Raw genomic sequence first — 19,943 nt, 5'->3', positions numbered from 1 at the left:
CTGATGGTTAATTTGTGCAGTTCACAGTTAACTTGGGGTATTGTCATTCATGGTTTATAGGAATAGTAATTGGACATTGATTTATGTTGCATATGTGTCATGTGTGGAAAATGACCCTCTAGCTAGCCTTTCACCCCCTTCATTCACCCTAATTTAGTATCAATTAGTTTGTTTTCTGCAAGTTACTTAGTTTTAGTTTTAAATTTCATCCAAACCAAACCCCCCGCCATTGTGTTGTGTTAGTTTAGTTTTAAAGTTTGTTCAAACTTGTCCCCCGTTAGTGTTTTGAGTCAAGTTAAGTATAGAATTCGTCCAAATCACTCTTTAGTTCCTGTTTTGAGTCAATTTGTTTGTTTTGCTCTGTTTTGAGTCAATCTGGTCAGTCTTGAGTCATTAAAGTCTAGTTTTGTGTTTTTAAGTCTAATTTGTGTTGATTAGCATCCCTTCTAATCCCCGGCCTAGAACGATCCCTACTTACGTACACTACAATTGTCTAAAAAAGGTTTAATTTGTGTGTTAGTTTTGACCACATCAAATGTCTTTGTGTAAGGTTTAGATTAGGTAGGCAACATGCCTTCTTCTTTCTTGTCGGATGCTTTCTGCAGCCATCCTTCCCATCTCTTTTCCCTCTCTCTTCTCATATATACCCGGATTCACTCTTGTACAAAATATACATGAAATATACATTGAAACTTCAAATCAGAAAATCTACAAGGAGATATAACAATATTGATAGGGGTGCGATATCCACACACCCCTTTTTACTTCTCTCACACCTTTTTGGTTTTCGGCCGTCGGATCAGATGAATTGAAGAAGATCAATGGACAGAAATTAACAAGGAATGAATGAGAAGTAAAAAGGAGTTTGTGCATAGCACACCCCTATTGATATATAGAAACGATTCCAACCAAGAAAGGGCCTCTTTAACCCAAACTACAACACCATCATACTACACTGTAAGTCTAGAAAGTTCATGAGAAATTACAGGTCCAGGAGACGTAATAAATTGAAGCCTAACGAAACATACACTAGGCTTCTCCTAATGCCTTTCAACTTGTTTGGTTTACAAATATGCAGGTTTCCTTTGCACTCCATCATAGTAGTAAACGAAACAAATTGAATATTGGGTTACCTTTAAGTTGGAACATCAAGGATCAAGGATCGATAATTTCTATATATGTATATTAAAGGAGAATGCAAAAAGAATAAAGCTTTCATAATACTCAAATTGTTCTTCTCTCGTTAGAGATTCAAATAAAATATAAATATATATATATATATATATATATAAATAAAAATAAAAAAGTTTCACAAAAAATACCAGGTAGTGTGACCGTGGGTGGTTAATAAGTTCATTATTTTGCAAAATATATAAAAAAAAATGTAGTTATATTGCTTGCGGTTAGTAAGTTTATTGTTTTTAAATACATTTTAATAAAAAATTAATTAATTAATTAATTACCGCATGCGCACGTAAAATATAATGAAAGTCAATACATTAAATTTTATTAAATTAACACACAATCATATAATATATTGTTATGATAGGTCCCATACCATGGCAAAAGGAAAAGATAAACCAAACATGGGTTGTGTTGGTGCATGATTTTGCTTCAAATATAATGATGGTGATTTGGCAAAGTTTTCAAACTCGTGTGCCTCAAGCTAAACCGCAATAATCAAGTTGCTTTAGGCTAGCTAGATAGTTACATATACGACAATTCTTTATTTTTTGAGCAGAAAAGTTCAATCTTGCTTGAACTCCTGGATTGTGATTTTTTATCACTGATTAGATTAGATATGTGCCACATCAATTCAAATGGAGATAAGCATGAAATCTGTAGGGCCATTTGATAGAAAAATGTTCATTTCAAATTCAATGCAATTGATATTAATTGGTACAATCTTAGTCTCACAACCGTCCAATAAAATCTAACAGCCAATTTGGTCAGGTTAGTTCTGTTCCAAAATGTCTTATACATAAGGGAATTTATTTACACAAAATGTTAACGGAATGACATAAAATTATGATTTTAAGTACTAGATTTTAATAAAAAAAAAAATTTGATGCATGAAATATTAAAAATCAATAAACCTGAGAGCAATAAACTAAATTTAATCTTATAATAATGTAGGTCAAAATGGTCAACAAGTTTATTGCAAGTTGTTTTATTTGCTTGAGCTTTGCTTAATTAAATGTATCGACGTAGCACTGTTCTTTTTTGGGGACAGATGGCCAGGTCTGTTGTTGAATTCCTGTATCAGCTTTTCATTTTATCTCCCACAATGTAGTTAAAATGGAAAGCTGTGAAATGTAAGGTACTGAAAGCAATTAATACCCACTACAATATCCTTTACCAAACAAAAACAATCAATTTACCAAAATAAACAAAAACAAAAACAATAACAATTAAACCCTTTTCTCTGTCTATGAGAACTGTTACTGTACGTTTTATTTGGGTTTTTTGGGGTCTTAGCTTCATCCTTTTATTTAAATAAAATTTCGAAGATGGGCGTTTTACCAGAAAGTTAGTCATTTCTGATCATTGAAAGCAGAAAAGAAATAACCAACTTTTGTAGTTGATGGTTAAATCTCGAAGCTTGGTTTTTTCTGACCGTTTTGTGCGTGTTAGAGAGTAAGGTTACCTTTGTAGTTCGACAATCAAATCATATGCGTAGTTTGAGTTGCCTATCCTCTATATCCTCATTAAAAAGGGTAATATGCTAGGGAGACTAATTTGTAAACTAAATTTTGAAAATTAAAAGACATGAAAGTTGATGATTGATTTATTACTTAAACGTTGATAAACGTATTTATCTCTATTAGCGACACATTATTTAATTTTATAAATTTAATCTCATTAACATTACCTTTAAAAAAAATTCAAAGTCCTTGATAAGAGAATGTTCAAGGCCACTCACAACCACACAATTTGGATTCTTCCTGTATTTTTCTAAGAGAATTTTCCCTCACCTTTCTTAGAATTTGTCAAACTGTTTACCCGCGTAGTATCACAAAATATCTCTTTTTTAAACGTATATAATTAAAGTAATAGCTTGATAATATAAGCATAATAATAACTTGTTTATAGGGTATGTTTATTTTGTAGAAATAAGATAAGTAATGAATGAGCATGATATTTAATTATTTAGGCATGTGAGATATGTTGTAAACAACTATTCTTTAGTGATCTCATACTTGGTTGACACATCCCGACCTAAATCGAGGCATATGCGCAGTGAGGAAGTGATAGAGATACGAATATGTGGGTAAATAAAAACCAAACTAACTACTTTACACTAGGTAAGTATATAAGTACGAGTGAAGGTGTATAAAATAGTAATGTAAGTGCTCAGAACGTAGGTAACCTAAGTGCAGTCCAACAAGCTAAGTATTAATTATACAAGACATGATGGAAATTCCTACATTATTTGAAGTCTGTCAGAACTGTTGTAGAATCCTCGTAAGCCACCAACACAAACTTCTACCTAGAACCTAGAGGGGCGCAAAACAGGAAGTGTGAGTGGGCAAAAACAAAGTTTTTAAAAACAACTTTGTCTTTAAAATGTAATAACACCTCACCGTAATTTCCCAGAAAATAGTATTACATATGTATATAGAAATCATTCACGAAAGCAATGGAAACCAAGTATATGCCATGTCATTATCTCAGCAGTAAATATGTAAGCTAGGTGATATAAATCAACGTAAAAGTGATATGCCAGTTGGAGTCACTTAATGTAACCTGTATGGTTGAACCTATTGCTCATCAATCCAGTCGGAGTCACCTAATGTGACATGTACGACACTAAATCTACACACGAGTCAGAACCACCTAATGTGGTCTGTACGACAGGCTGGGTGTAAATAAGTACGCTCAAGTGCTATGATCACGTGAAGGTTGTGCAATGAATTACAAGTCACCTATGAGTCGGAACCACCTAATGTGGTATGTACGACAGGTTGGCACCTGACTTGGATCTAAGCTGAGCGCGCGGTGCGGGAGGTGAATGATCACGTGAAGGCTAGAACCTGGCCATGGGCAGAGCACTAACACCAGGGTGCAGGATAATGAGCTCTACGTGCATCAACTCATAATCAACTACCATGCAATTGTACCATCATTATGTACACCTAAACTTACCTGGGCTTTCGCAGCATCATGCAATATTATGCAAAGCTATACTAATACATATGCTAAAATGTAAAGCAAACATGACATGGCATTTTAAGCGAAATTCCGTTTAAAAACAGTTTTTGGGAACGCATATATATATAAACAAAAAGCCCACTCACTGGTATGTAGCAGGGTCGTAACCCCCGAGTCTCGCCTGGCTGCGCTCGTCCTCTAGAAACATCTTACCTATATGTGAAACAACTATTTTAACGTTAATTTAAAGCACATAACCAAAACCATGTAGCAACTTCTCATACGTTGCTCAATTAGGGTATTTGAATATGCCATCATGGCCTACTCAACACCACGAGCATCCCCATATTTTTAGAATAATTTTCCGACGCCCCACACGCCCTTACGCGCCAGCCATGCACTGACGGAATGTTCCCTAAATGTATATTCTCATCTCTACCTAGCACGAGGCCTTTTGGGAGCTCACTGGCTTCGGGTTCCATCGCAACTCCAAAATTAAGCGAGTTCGGGCAAGAGCATTCCCAGGATGGGTGACCCACTGGGAAATTCTCGTGTGAGTTCCCAGAAACAAAATCGTGAGGGCCTGGTCGGGGCCCAAAGCAGACAATATCATGTTACGGTGGAGTCAAGCTTGGGATGTGGTGGGGGCCAGGGCCGGGATGTGACAATTTGGTATCAAAGCCAATTCCTGGTCGGAAGTGTACCGACGAGGACGTCGGGCCCCTAAGGGGGTGGATTGTAAGATCCCACATCGCCCAGGGGTGAGGATCCTGTTAGCCTTATATGTATATTTCCATTACTACCTAGCACGAGGCCTTTTGGGAGCTCACTGGCTTCAGGTTCCATCGGAACTCTGAAGTTAAGCGAGTTCGGGTGAGAGTATTCCCAAGATGGGTGACCCATTGGAAAGTTCTCGAGTGAGTTCCCAGAAACAAAACCGTGAAGGCGTGGTCGGGGCCCAAAGCGGACAATATCGTGCTACGGTGGAGTCGAACCTGAGATGTGGTGGGGGTCCGGGCTGGGATGTGACATGGTTATTCAAGTATATTTTATTTAAAAAGAATGATAATGCTAAGTAGACTAATTTATTACACCAAATTTGTAAACTATGTAATCTGTCATTAATAAAAAATAATCGCGTTAATGTATACTTAAGTAATAATTTAACCATCAATAACCACATCATATTATTTCTGAAATGTAATTTAATATTACTCTAATAAGAAATCACATAATGAGTAATGATGATGATTATGTACATTAAACAAATGCAAGTGAAAATGTGGAATACGGAATTTCTCTTCACTTGTAAATGAGAAGTCTTAGATTTCATTCTTGTCAAAAATCAATTTGAACCATATTATTACTAGTTCATTGTGAGGTTTGACCCACTTTTCTTACCTTTTAGTGTAGATAATATCTTTTGTTAAAAAATAAATACAACTTTTTGGGGCTCCAAACTTCATAATGCAAAAGGAGAAAAGAGAAAAGCATGCCTTCGCAGAAACAAAAATCATGATCAAATTCCCTCACCCTTGCCTTTTACGTGTTTTTCGAAGCCACAACCACTACCCACCTTTTTGCCTATTTACTTTTTATAGACTCGCTACTCTTCTCAATTTTCTAGTTTTGTTATTGGCTAAATTGGATTAATGGTCCCTATGTTAAGAGAGTAATCGGAAGACAGCCTCCGTAGTGAAAAAATTCGGATTTAAACTCTTGTGGTGAACTCTGTTAGGATTTAAGCTCAAAATTAACATTTATGTGAACTGTTAACCCAAAATTAACAATCACACACTTCCCCCAAAGATTTCATTGGATTTTAAATTTTCCGGTCCAAAGCAGTGTCACTTTTTGTGTTCTCTGGGTTAATTCAATCCGAGCAAGTTTTTAAATTTCAGCTCTTTCTCTGACTAGAATACCCAGAAGAAAAAAAGGAGCTTTCTTTACGGTAAAACCAGAAAAATGGGCTTGCTTTCACGCTCAGGTGGCATCTGCGGCTGAGATTTGATATGGGTTGTGAAGTTTCAAGCTTTTGGCTCCAATCCCTTGTAATTTATTAACCTTTAGATTTCGTAAAGTTTGAGTAAGTTAATATTTACCACCCAAATTGTGGTTCTTTCTTATTTTTATAAATCTTAAAGCTTCTTTTACTGCAGAGAGGCTCAAACCACACCACCCTCAATCTGTAGGTCAGTTTTCACAACCCAATATTTCATTTTTCAGTATTTGAATGGAATCGAAGCATGGATCAATGAATTCATAAACTTGGATGAATGAGTTTTTTTCTCTTTTGGTTATGAAGGTTGAATGGGTTAACAAACAGACGAGGAAGATGTTAATTTTGAGCTTAAATCCTCACGAAGTTCACCACGAAGGTTTAAATCCAAATTTTTTCATCACGGGGGCTATCTTCCAATTACCCTCTCATCATGGGAGTCATTAATCCAATTTAGTCTTTTTTATTTTTTATTTTTTTCCTTTAATAAACTAAGGAACATTTGGCTTTGTACAACTACTACCAACCTCATTACCTTTTCGCCTCCACGTGCTAAGGCACATTGTGGATGCCAATGATAATTGATTGAAAAAAGGAAATTGATATAAATGAATATAAATTAACTTTTTTTTTTTTTTTTTTTTTAATTTTAAGATTAAAATAGAATTTTTTTAATATGTACAGAGAATGCACACACCAAGCACAATAATAGGATAAAAATAAAATTTTTCCTACACCTTAAAATGAGCCACTTGCCCTTGTGTATAAATGGGTTAATTTGTCAAACCTAGTCTGTATTTGCACCTTCTTGTTCAAAAATCTCTGATGCCCAACCCTCAACTCTAAGAATCCTAACCCCAAATGGTGCGACCCTTTTCCACCCCAGTTTCCGACCAACGCTAACTTTCAAATCCGTTCTACATATTTCGCAACCTAGTTGAGTTTTTAATCCATCCTTTCAAAAATCTTCAATGGCAAAATCAGAAGAGAGGTACGGTTTGAAATGAAATTTCATTATTTCGACCTAGGTTTTGTAAATTTGGGAATTTTGGGTTTTGGGTGCGGTTTAGTATTTTGTATTGTTAAGTTGTTCGACATTAATTTGTGTTGTGCATTATATTAGATGTTGCTAGAAATTAATTGATTGAATTTTTTTCATCATGTCATGCTGCGTGCATAATATGTGCATGTCTATATGTTGGGCAGGCTTGAATTTGGTCAAGAATTACTTGAATTTGTGCATACTATATGTACATTCTGTGCATATCCGTTGGATATTTCTGACAATAATTTAATGAATTTTTTTCATGAATTGGTAGATATTATGTGCATATTTTGTGCATAGTAGTATGTGCATCTTCTGTGCATGTATAGTGGCTAGGCAAATTTGGTTATATTTGGTTGGTGAACTAGTTCGATTTAGGCATACAATATGCATATATTGTGCATATCCTGTTTGCATGTTCATCTTTTTAATTTGATTTGATTATGTTGAAAATCTTGCAGGTCGAAAGTTAAATCTTTTTATCAAAACTTATGTGCCCGCTGGATGAGGTGTTTCTTGCTACCATCTCCTGTTTGTTATACACCTCAGGGTGTCTGGGGAATATTAGAAGCCGGTTTTCAAAGGATCTACTGAAAAAATTCGAGGATTCTTATTTCGGTCATTTGGTTAATGTGGACCGCATTGACTAGTTTAGGCTGCTGAACCACTACGATATCCTTAGGGCTATTAAGGATAGAGTGAGTGATGATTTCATCTCCTTCCGTTTTGGGGAGCATGTTGCGACTTTTGAAAACAGCAAATTTTGTTTGGTGAGCAGACTTAGTTTCAGAGAATTTCCCCCCAAAAAGAGGAAGATGAATGTCGTATTAGAGGGATCAATTTCAGAGGGAAGAAAAAGATAACCTTGAAACAATTGGAGGATCAATTCAACTTGTGCCAAAACTAAGACGATCTCTACAATCCGAGCCTACTGTACTTCGTCCACATTGTTGTTTTGGCAAGGACATCGACTACCACCTACTTGAATTGGTAGATAATCAAGAAAAATGAGAGACATATCCTTGGGGATTTGCATCATTCTAGTTGTCGATGCCAAGCATAACCGCGACCGGTTTGACTTGCCACAAGGTTGTAAAAGAAAAAAAAATGTAGACAAAAATCGGTGTTGTGATTTAGGACTCCTATAACTTGAGGGGGTTTTCGTATGCTTTTCAGGTAATTTCCCTTTTATTTTATTGTTCTAAGTTTAACGTCCTTTTTCATTTGTTTTCGCTACAAGTTGTTTACAGAAAACCCTGAGTTATTGCCCCAGATTTTCCGTTGGGACACCAACTTAAATTAGTCCCATGAGAAGTTGAAGAGGGTCTTTTTGCTCAACAATCGATACGTATTTATTTCCAATTTTAATAAACTTGCTAAATTTTTATTAACAATTGATCTAATAACTTATGCAACATCAATTTTGTCGGATGCAACTTCTTATCCATCCAATTACTCCCACTGAGGAAAAAGAAGGTAGCTTACTAGAACATCATGTTTGATGATGTTTAGCGGTGAGTACATATTCCGTAAATTGTAATTTCAATTTAGATGCTTGTACTGTTTCTGAATGGATATCAATCTTGATGGTGTTATGAAATTACTGTTTTTATACGCAGAATTATGAGTTTGTTCCTAAGTGAGAGTTTGAAGATTTTTTACTGATGGTGGAGGTCTGGTTCCGGATAATGTTATAGGAATTAGAGGCTGAGTGGTGTGCCCGCATGGCCTTGGCTACAGAGGTTGAGCATTTTGGGGCCATGATTTTCCAAGGCCGAAGTAAGGTTGATCTGAATATTGTTACCTAGAAGTCCATTTATGGACTTACCAGCTCCATGTGGAGCTGTATCAGATGAAGTAGGGTGCCACCATCATTTTGCTCCAGGACACTAGGTAAAGTCCAAACAATTCTGCTGGATGACCATGCATGCTCTGCAAGACACGCGATTTCATCTGGTTGTGGACTTAATCAAATCCTATAAGTCTTGGAGTTCCTACAATGTAAGGCTAAGCGTGCGTTACAAGTAACCACACTCATAAAAGATGCAATATCTACTTACTAGATATCCTTTTAGGATTCTCTCGGTTTAGAATAAGAATTATATCCTATAAAGGTTTCCCTCATGGTATAATACACCCATCTAGGGTTCACCTACGATAACGCAATCTATACACGTCAATTCTCTTGCCCACTGCTTGAGCTTAAAATCATTCACTAACTTGATCGTCGGAGAGTCTTTGGCTGACACACACCCTTATCTAACCTAAGGTTTGCTTACGGTTGTTTCAATGTTTTGTAGGTTGTTCCAGACTACATAGATTTTTGCTCAACTGACACTCACAAAGGTACGCATATTTGATTCCAACAATTGGTGCTTTCATTAAGAGAAAACCCATATTCCTCTTGACCAGACACTCCATTAGCAAATATGCCAACCGAAGAAAGTTTAGTTCACGCTCAACTCAGCCCATCCGGAAAAGAAGGCCTACCCTCTGATACATTAGTTATCCCTGGGGCAAGAGGCACGTTACCTTCAACTACTACAACAACGCCTAGAGCCAGCAACGACCCTCAAGGGATAACAACCACCCCTAGGGAAAGAGGAGATCCAGTCAAAGGACCTTCCCCTCTATGGATTAGATTTGGGAAACTTTAACCAAGATCAGCACTTCTGTCAAAAAGCTATAGAAGAACTAGACTGTCACTCATACTGAGAGCCATTCTAACCTCCTGGACATACAAAAACGAATGAAGAACTTGGAGAACTTGAGTGGGATAATGTCTCTTACATAAATCCTCATCTTTAGATTTGAAAGCATAAGCACCATAACTCTAGAAGGCGATCCCATAACATCTCCAATCATTCAGGCATTAGCAAACGCAGCAAATCTCAAAAAAAAATCCCATTGACAATAGGCGGATACCAAGTGCAGGCATATGAGAAGGAACCCAAGATCCGTAGAATCCCCCTCAAAACACCTCAGGGGTGCTGAGGGCGGAACCTCATCGTTTAAGGTTCAATGAACTCGAGGCTCCTGGGAACCAAGAACAGTGATACTCTCTGAATGAAGATAACCATGCAAGTCTCATCCAGGCTCGTACTCTAAATAGGCTAATGGTTTAGGTCAGGACGCCCCATTTAACAACAATTGAAGAAGTGCCCCCGCCAGAAAATTTCTCTCAACTAAGGTTCAAGCCATTTTGCGGTGATTCTGACCTAAACTACCATATCATGCATTATAGAAATGTCATGGCATTGTATAGCAACAACGACGCCTGGATGTAGAAAATGTTCCAGTCTACCTTGGAAGGACCCGCTATGAGATGTATTTAGAGCTACCGACCATGTCCATTGAGTACTTTGAAACCATTGCCGACTTATTTACGAACACATTCTGTGTACAGCAATGTCCGAAAACGCCATGAAGCTATGTTCAGGCCATCCCTTCAGATAAGAGATGAAAGTCTTATAGCCTATTTCAAACCCTTCTAGGCAAAGTTGGCTGAGGTGGAAAAACCATACGACAAATGCTTAGGTCATGTCCAATCCCTGCACAACGCCTGCACACAATATGCACTTGTCATGTAAAGAATAAAAAAAGTAGAAATAATAATCAAGGATGGGTGTCATAGGTTTGGTGGTTAGGTTGGTTTCTCTAGGTTATGTTAATTATGAGTTATGACGGTTGCATGCATGCTTGAGTATTTTTAATTAATTGTTTGGATATTATGTATGAATGACTTTTGGGTTGCAAGAGAGGTGGTGTATTTATTCATGCTTGTCAAAGCATAAACCACCTTATCAAGTTGTAGAACAATAAAGAACGGTAGAACTATGAAGAAAGCCAGAGTGATGAAGAAAGGCACAACCACCCTAATTTTCATAGAATCTCTTTTGGACGAGGTTCTTTTGGAAATATTCACGAAGGTTGATTCCCACTCTTTTCATGACTTGTATTCAACCAAAATGGTGTGCAAAAAGTTCAACCAACTCAGCCACCACGATCTCATATTTGAACAAATTAACCTTCGGACATTTGAAAGGTCAACATGTTGACTTCATGCCCAAGTTCCTGAAACAGTGCAGGAAAAGCAACAATTTTGAGACCCTGTACAAGCAAGGGATGCGATGTTACTTTGAATACAATAATTCCAAACTCAGAATTGAGTCTTTCAAGATGGCAACCTTCAAGGGTCTTCAAGCATCAACGTACGTCTACGGTGTAATTTTGGTGTGCCATGGGAGGATGAAAAAGAGAAAGGCCTCAAGTGTCTGCATTATCTCAACCATCAGAAATTGGTGAGAGTAATAGAGTACAAAAAAAGAGTTCTGTGATATTTTTTGTTAATTTGGGTGGAAAGGGAAATTAGAGGTAGAATAATGAAACTTCACGATGACAATGCTGCCATGAAACCATGCAGCGACTGTGGAACTGCATAGGATCCTTTCACACTATGATCCTATTCGGATTACTGGCACATATGACAAATTCAATAGCAGCAATTAGTGCAAATGGCACCAGGAAGTGAATAGTTTTTGTGATATGTTAAATGATTCTAATAGGGACTAAATTTGTTTGTTTTCCTTTACTCTTCTTGAAATTTAGTTGTCATATACTTTTGTTTGTAAATGGAAAATGGAGAAGTTTTGGTAATATTAACAATGTTTGCTTTCTTGAATGAAAGTATGCACATAATAGAGCATGAATAAAGCATGCTTAAGTCTACAAAACTTGATGTCATACGTTTGAATCCTACAGGGCATGATTCTATGTTCTTGTTAATAACGTTAGGTCAAAATTAGACTAAAATAATTGACCAGAACCCCAAATTTGACATTGTTTAACGCACAAAACATGATCAAGCCATGCACATAACATGCAAATAGCATGTACACACTATGCTCATAGGATGCTCACAATATGCACATTTGAAATGTACAGAAAAAAGAAATCGAAATCGATAGGAACATCCTCATTAGTAAATCAATCATGGAGGCTACAAAAGAGACACAAGAAATCGAAATCGATAGGAACATCCCAAAAAAGAACCGAGTAACGGATTTACAAAAGATATAAGAAAATATACGAAAATATTCATTTGAATACAAACTATTCCAAGTTTCTTCAATTTGCCTTTTACAAGAGCCTTCAACAGAGGCTAAAACATTAAAATTGTCACAATGTTTCCATAAAATTGTCAAAACTTGTCAACATAACCTAAATAATAGATCCATTTTTTACAATAATAAATGTGTTTCCTCAAGTTCAGAAGCCTTACAAAGTCCTTCAATAAGAACACTGAAGGTTGGAAAAGTAGGCATCTGGAACCAAACCTTTCTTGTTCATCTCTCTTAAGAAGTTCAAAGCATCATTAAGTCTAGCAGCATATAATAATCCACTGAGTCAAAGACCATAGCCATCCCCCTGAAATGACTTGAAAGCTCATAAGCGTCACTAATAGAAATTTGTCTTACCTAAGCATCAAGTAAAGCATGGTAAGTAATCAAATCAAGAGAGCACCCACTTCCCAAAAACCAAATTCATGAATATAAATCTCCTCAGTTTGCTTCATAAAATCCATACTCATATATATATCCATTAAGCAATAACAAAAGGAATATGAAATGCATAAATCACTACTATTGCAAGTGCGTCCACAAAATATGATTGCAAAGATGCATTTGAACTACGCTTACCTAATCTTAATCTTTTGAACATGCTTATTCGATATGGAATACAACATTGTATAATTTTTCAGATCAAACACCTTGTATATACTCATAACAATAAAAAATCATAAGGAAGGTAAATCAAATCAAGAAGACAATAGTGTATTAAAAACAAATACCCATATGACAAAATATCTACCTATCTTGTGCAAAATAAGTGGACAGTTTTTACATAATCTTTATGCTTATGCATTTCAAATAGCTGAAGTTGTCTGAGGATATAGAGTTTCAAAATAAGCTTCTTATCACTTCATCAAGACACATTTGCCCAAACTAAACAGGAAGTATTAACTAAAACATTCACACACACTCACGAACACAAAAGCATAAGGATGTTTATGTTGATTGAATTCCATTGAAAGCTCCTAACACCCAGAAACTAAGCTACATGGGATTTTCTGCTAGGGAATTTGACCAAGTAATTACCCATTTCTTAATAGCTAACAGAAAGAATAATCAAAATTAAGCTAAAAATGCAAAAAATTCATAGCAAAAACGCCCTAGAATAAAAAATGCCCTAGAATCTCAAAAATTAAAATCTAGAATCCAAAATTTAAAACACAGAACTCAAAATTAAAACCCAAAATTGAGACCCAGAATCCAAAAATTAAAGCACAGAACTCAAAAATTGAAACCCATAATAAAAATTAACAAAACGCAAAAACACATACAAAAAAAAAAAAAACCAATTAAAAAAAAAAATAGAACACAATCCAATCTCTCTCTCACTCTGTCATGCCCCCGCCCTAAAATATTTATTTTCGGGAATTAAGTTTGTTGATAGGCCCAAAATAAAACTCTTGTTTATTTAGCCACCAATATTCATGACCCTTTAATTAAGTTCCTTAATTCCACAAGTTCTATAACCTTAATTCTCTTATCAAAACATAACAATTTTATTCCCGATTCATTACCCTTTACTTCTCTTAGATCAATTTTTCCAAACTAAGAATAGTTCTCAACTAAATTGTAATTCTTGATTATTTAACCTCGTTTAATTTTATGGCTGCATCTAACTTCTCGTTAGACTGCCTACATACCCTAAACAGGGATCAAACCATTCGTAGTTCACATATACAAAAATTCAAACCAAATCCAAATATATTCATTTAATCCAACATATACCACATTCGTATTAATATTCAAACCATAGCAGTTAGGTCTCAAAAGCATAATTAGAATAATGAATTTTGGCCCAAAAAACACAATGTCGGCTCCTTGGCTGTGCGCCACCGAACCCGTCCCCCAGGCTCGCCAAAAAATTCAACTATTTCTAAAAATTATCCAAAATTACAAAATTGAAGATCTCAAAGAGTAGAGCAAACTTTATACCTGCGGCCAAGTCCAATTTGTCCTGGAAAGGCTCCAATTTGCCTCGAACCCACCGGCAACGCTTGATTTTGGGGGTTTTTTATTTGACTCCACAACATCTCCAATGCCTAAACCAATGCATGGGCTTTGTTCTTGAGGTTGAGGGGAGCCTATTGGTGGTGGTGGTTGAAGGAAATTGTTTTAGGTTTTGGTGATTCGAAGATAAACCCATCGCACCGTCCGATATGGGTTTTGTAAAATCAAAGCCAAATTCTCTAATTTTTGGGGTGGAATTGATAGAGGGATCGATTGGCTTCGAGGTAAAGATCATTTTGACACCAACCTCGCCGTCCGTGGTGGCCGGAGTTGGAAGATAGAACTGGGTCGGGTTACGGTTACTCAAGGGTATCCGTGCCCTCTCCACCCCCACCCCCCCCCCCCCCTCCACACACACGTGGCTTTCCCCAGATTTGGCTAAAGAAATCTGGAGCCTTCTCAAAAATAAATTGACCATTTTGTCCTCGACTTTAAACGTTAATAACTTCTTGGTTATAATTCCGTTTCATGAACGGTTTGCGTCTACGCGTTCGTGAGATCGAGCTCTATTCAAAAATATAAATTGTGAATTCACAAGGCCTACAGATTTTAAATAATTAATTCTAAAACTTCATAACTAGTTCAATTTAAAACTAAACTTAAATGAATTAATATAATTTCTCCAAAAATAACATAAAATCTCAATAATACAGAACCGTAAATTATAATAATTTATGGAACAAAACTTTAAAAGTTCTCGATTAAATTCTTCATAACCATAAATCGATTTATTTTCGATTTTTCTCACATATTCACAATTATGAATATTAAATTCATATATTTAAATTTTTAGGGTATTACACACCATGTCTACAAATCCAAAAACCTATTCCTATTTTGTTCGACTTACCATGTCTACAAATCCAAAAACCCCTAAATTCAAAAAACAAGTAATTAGAAGTAAAAATGGATGATGATCGAGCTAGAGAGAGAAAGAGATAGGGGGAGAGAGAAAGACGATCCAAAAAGAGCGATGCTTGGGAGGTTTAGGGGTTCTCTTTGCCATTTGTCGAGCAGGGTTGCGAGAGAGATTTTTGGAGAAGGAAGGAAAAAATGTTGACTAAGATTTTTGGTCATTTCAAGTTTTAGAAAAATCCTATTTCTATCACATTGTTGTGCATGTCGTGTGCATGTTTTGTACATATTCAGAAAATCCTATTTTAGTCCAAAGATCAAGAAAATGGATCATTTTTATTAGTTTCTCTACAAAATATGAGTACATTATAAATAAATTATGAGGATAAATAAAGGGTTAAAAAAATTATGGGTACAAATAAAAGTTTTAAAATATGGCCACAAAAAAAAAAATTGGTACAAATGGAAACTAAAAAGAAAATTGGTACATATTGGAAAAAATAATAGGCTAGAGTGACGTCATAAAGTTTCACATTCCAAAACCTCTCATGAAACCGGATAGTAAGGATATACAAAGTAGGTTCCAAAACCTCTCTCATGGAACCGGATAGAGACCATGCACCGAGTTCTTGAATCTCTCAAGGAACTGGAGTAGGATTCCAAAACCTCTCATGGAATCTGATAGGATTTAGGGTTCCAAAACCTCTCATCGAATCAAATAGACGTAGCGTTCCAGAACCACACATAGAACCTACTGAAAGTAAAGAGCATCTCATGGAATAAAAAAGAAAGGTATAACACTAGGCTTTTAAGATCCTTACACACAAAATTAGAAAGAAAGTATTCCAGGGTATTGATCATCTACTAGCCCTCTCAGCTTGCAACATTTCAAACATACATACATACATATATTTCACAAAGTAGATCGATGGCTAGCATTAAACACATCTATAAATTCACTTTATATCCACAAAGTATATTAACATGAAATTTTCATATGCAAAATAGTTTATCACATAATATTAAAATCACTCACCTTGAGTTTAGATTACTACCAACTCACACGAAGTTCTAAGCACTCAGACACAACCAATGCCTAACAAAACGCACAAGTCTTAACTCAAAATTCTATAGATAAACGAGACACTAGAATAATTTGGGGCATGTTGAATAAAAAGTCAAACGTTAGTCTAAGTGGCCCTACTGGGACAACAACACTAGATTCGTCAACCCAATACCTAACAAAATGCACCAAGTCTTATCTCAAAATGTGAAAATCAACAAATAGCATACTCGTAAATAAATAAATAAAAATGTCGAGACTGGATATCACAAACTCAGATCTATCATGTTTATTTAGTTTTCCACTGGCTATTGTTTGATTGATTGTTTGTTAGTTTGTTTTGTTTTTTTTTTTTTTTTTTTTTTTGACCAGAAATGATAGCATAGCCTTTCATTAATCAATACAAAGTAAATACAGAGTATTATTGAGTACATAATTCCGGTGACCAATAAATTGATCTGGAATGAATTTGCGCAAAGTAGACAAATAACATTAAACCCCTAGTAGACAGACACCCACAAGTTCGATCACACAGTCGCCAAACATACAAAACTACCAGTACTGATCTGTCACAATAAATGATAGCAGTAACAGAGAGAAAATACTAACATACTTGTATTCATGAAGATATATATCACGTTAACCACTAGTGATTAATAAATTGATTAATGTAGTAGGTCCTATAGCAGATGAGCATCTTCAAGATTTGTCGTAACTTTTAAAAGCACTTCTTAGAACATAACTTTATGGTTTTAATTGAAATCCACAACAATATTGTCGATACATTAATGTACGGTTTAAGAGTCTCACGTAGGCATGTCTTCCTTTTGCAATGTGCTTAAAAGGGTCAGTCGTTCTTTAGAAAGCTTTTGTTAAAAGTAGCTTTCTTCTCATAAAGTTGAATGCTTTAAGTGTAAAGTAGAAGAGATAAGTGCTTGACAAAACCAATTTTGCACACCATCAATGGAAAAAAAGGGAGGAAGATTCTCTACCCTCCTATTCACATTCTCTTTTATCCCTTCCTCTTATATATATTTTTTTGTCTTATTATCTCTATAAAAAAATTAATATAAGATGTTGATGTGGCTTAACCGTAACCGTTCAAATAGAAGGGCATGGAAGGGTAAAGAGATTATCAAGGTAGAGAATCCTCCTCCGAAAAAAGGTAGCTTTTCTTCTGTTCTAAGTGGGATTCTCTATTGTTAGTACTCTTAAGGATTCCATAACTCCAAAAAATAAAAGCAAATTTATGATCCAATGAAACCAAAAAGGAAGGTCATTAGGGAATGCATGTTCTTTCAACAATGCTTTTGAGGTGGAGATTCGGCATATTTCAATAGTCATTGGGGAATGAAGAAAGTTAATCAGTTAGTTCGAAGTAAACTTTGATGGGCGGTGGCCCCATCATCAAGATTTTTACACTTAATAAACAAACTATATATCCTTTAATCATATAAATAATTTTCAAAAACCTGAATATAGAGAAGATGTAAATAATTTTCTAAAACCTGTATACAGAATTGGAATTGATCTATTTTTATGTAGATGTAATATATACTCTTTCGGACACTTCATATGTTATTGGTGTAAACTGCCAAACATCCATCAAGATTTGAACTTCACTTCCGATTTCTCTTTTGAACTTTTGTTCAGAAAATTAATAATTCAAACCATTTTTTAGCCAATTTTCCGTCTTTTTTTAACATTTTGTCAAACAAATTCCAGTCCTAATGTAACTGTTTTAATAATACTCTCCCTGTTTTCTCTTTTTTGGACACTTTTGAAGGGAAAAACAAAAAAGTTGATTCAGCATTTGACATCACAATTTAAACTTTTTCCTGTAGTTTCTTTTAATCAAATAGATGATACAATCAACGCAAAAAAGAAAAAGAAAACCTAGATGATAGTACACTGGTGAAATTAAAGGAGAACCAATAGTCATCTTTTGCTTGATTGGTGCTCCTCTCGCCGATCGAATTCATTCCTCATGAAAAGGCAAGGCCACTTTTTCTTTATTCTAAACTAAAAAGGAGGGATGGAAAAAAGGAGGGGGGCTTCAAAGTCTTGCTTGCTTCGAGTGCAAGAAGCTACCAAAAACCTTTTGGAGGGGATGACTCTCAATTCACAATTCTTCCCAGCTGTGAATGATTTGTAGCTATTTTATGCTTAAAGTTTGACCTTGGTGACATGATTGTCGCATATAAAAACAAAAGAAAAGAAGGGCTACGTGGTGTTTTTCTTCCATCAATAAGACTTTTTTGGAGAATTCCTTTTTTTTTTTTTTTTTTTTTTTTTTTGGTACTTGTTTTTATATTGTATGGAATTTCTGTTTAGTATTATGATGTAATGGTATTTTTTTATTTGTAAATGGAGGGTTTTAGATTTGAATTTCAAGAATGATGAATTTGTAATTAATTTATTCTCTCACCCTCATAAATTATATTTTTATGAAAAAAAAAAAATATTGTAAGGAATTGAATTACAAGCCTATTTAATGCTTAACACAATACGCCACACCTCTCTTATCACTTAAACTAGCCCCTAGCATTCTCGTTTGGAAATTTGATCGTCACCCATTATCTTCACTAATTGATATTGCGATTTTTGAATTTCTTACTTAAGGGTTTGATCAATTAAAATTTGAAGTATATGGTTAGGATGTTAATTATATGTTGTGTATCAATTGCTAAACTAAATCAAACATTTAAATAAATATTATTTGATTCATAATTCTAACGAATTAATCACATGAGTGCCAACTTGGAAAATCCTTGGAACTAGGGTTATTGGTGGATCTATCAATCCTTACTTGGGTTATTGATAGGGTTATTGGTGGATCTATCAATCCTTACTTGGAGGGAAGAAGAAAAAACAAAAGAAGGTTTCATTAGCATTATTATGGTTCCTCTATTATTGCAAGGGTGGGAGGGCTTGAAAAGGCATTGTATGGTAGTGGGAAATAAACTTTTTCCCTACGAAGGAACCGATCACTACAAAGCAAGACCTTTTTATAATGATGCTGAGCCAAAGACTATATAGAAAGGTGGGGAAAGAAAGTTTTAATTCAAACTGATGAGAGAAGTAGGTCGACTGAAAGTGATCATCCAAGTTGAGCGAGATGTATATGTTCTGAAAAGTGGTCGAAAAAGCTTTCAGAGTGTGACGAGGTTCACCTAATGCCTTTCTAAAGTGGAATATATATTATTATGCTATCACGTATCATGCTTAAGTTTGTATATACTAGCTACAGACAAAATCAAGGAGGTGTTTTGCAAGTTATTAAAACTATTTCTAATATTAATTATAGTTGATCTAGCACTATATTTCTAAACTGATTTCATGTTTGCCAGGCTCTTAATTTTACTCACATACGGAGATTTTCCAGACTCACAACAAGAGTTTGATTTTTATCTATCATGAATAAAAGATAAAAAAAGAAGAAACAACTAACACTATGCATATGCTTCTGGTAGAACATCTAAAGCTTTCTCCACTTAATTTACTTTTATATTGCACGACGATGTTTTTTGTTGCTCATATATTGGCAAAATTTATAGTTCGTGTAATGTGTGGATGGAAGAAGCTCCTCCGTGGTTGGAGGCTTCTCTTGGTGATGGATCTGCATCCTCTTAGCCTTTTTGAAATTCCTTTCTCGAAATAAAAACTAATAATAATAAATAAATAAATAAA

The sequence above is a fragment of the Pyrus communis genome, chromosome 6 (genome assembly GCF_963583255.1).
Source record: "Pyrus communis chromosome 6, drPyrComm1.1, whole genome shotgun sequence".
Lineage (NCBI taxonomy): Eukaryota > Viridiplantae > Streptophyta > Magnoliopsida > Rosales > Rosaceae > Pyrus > Pyrus communis.
The sequence above is the reverse complement of the archived record's forward strand: the minus strand, read 5'-3'. Positions refer to the sequence as shown.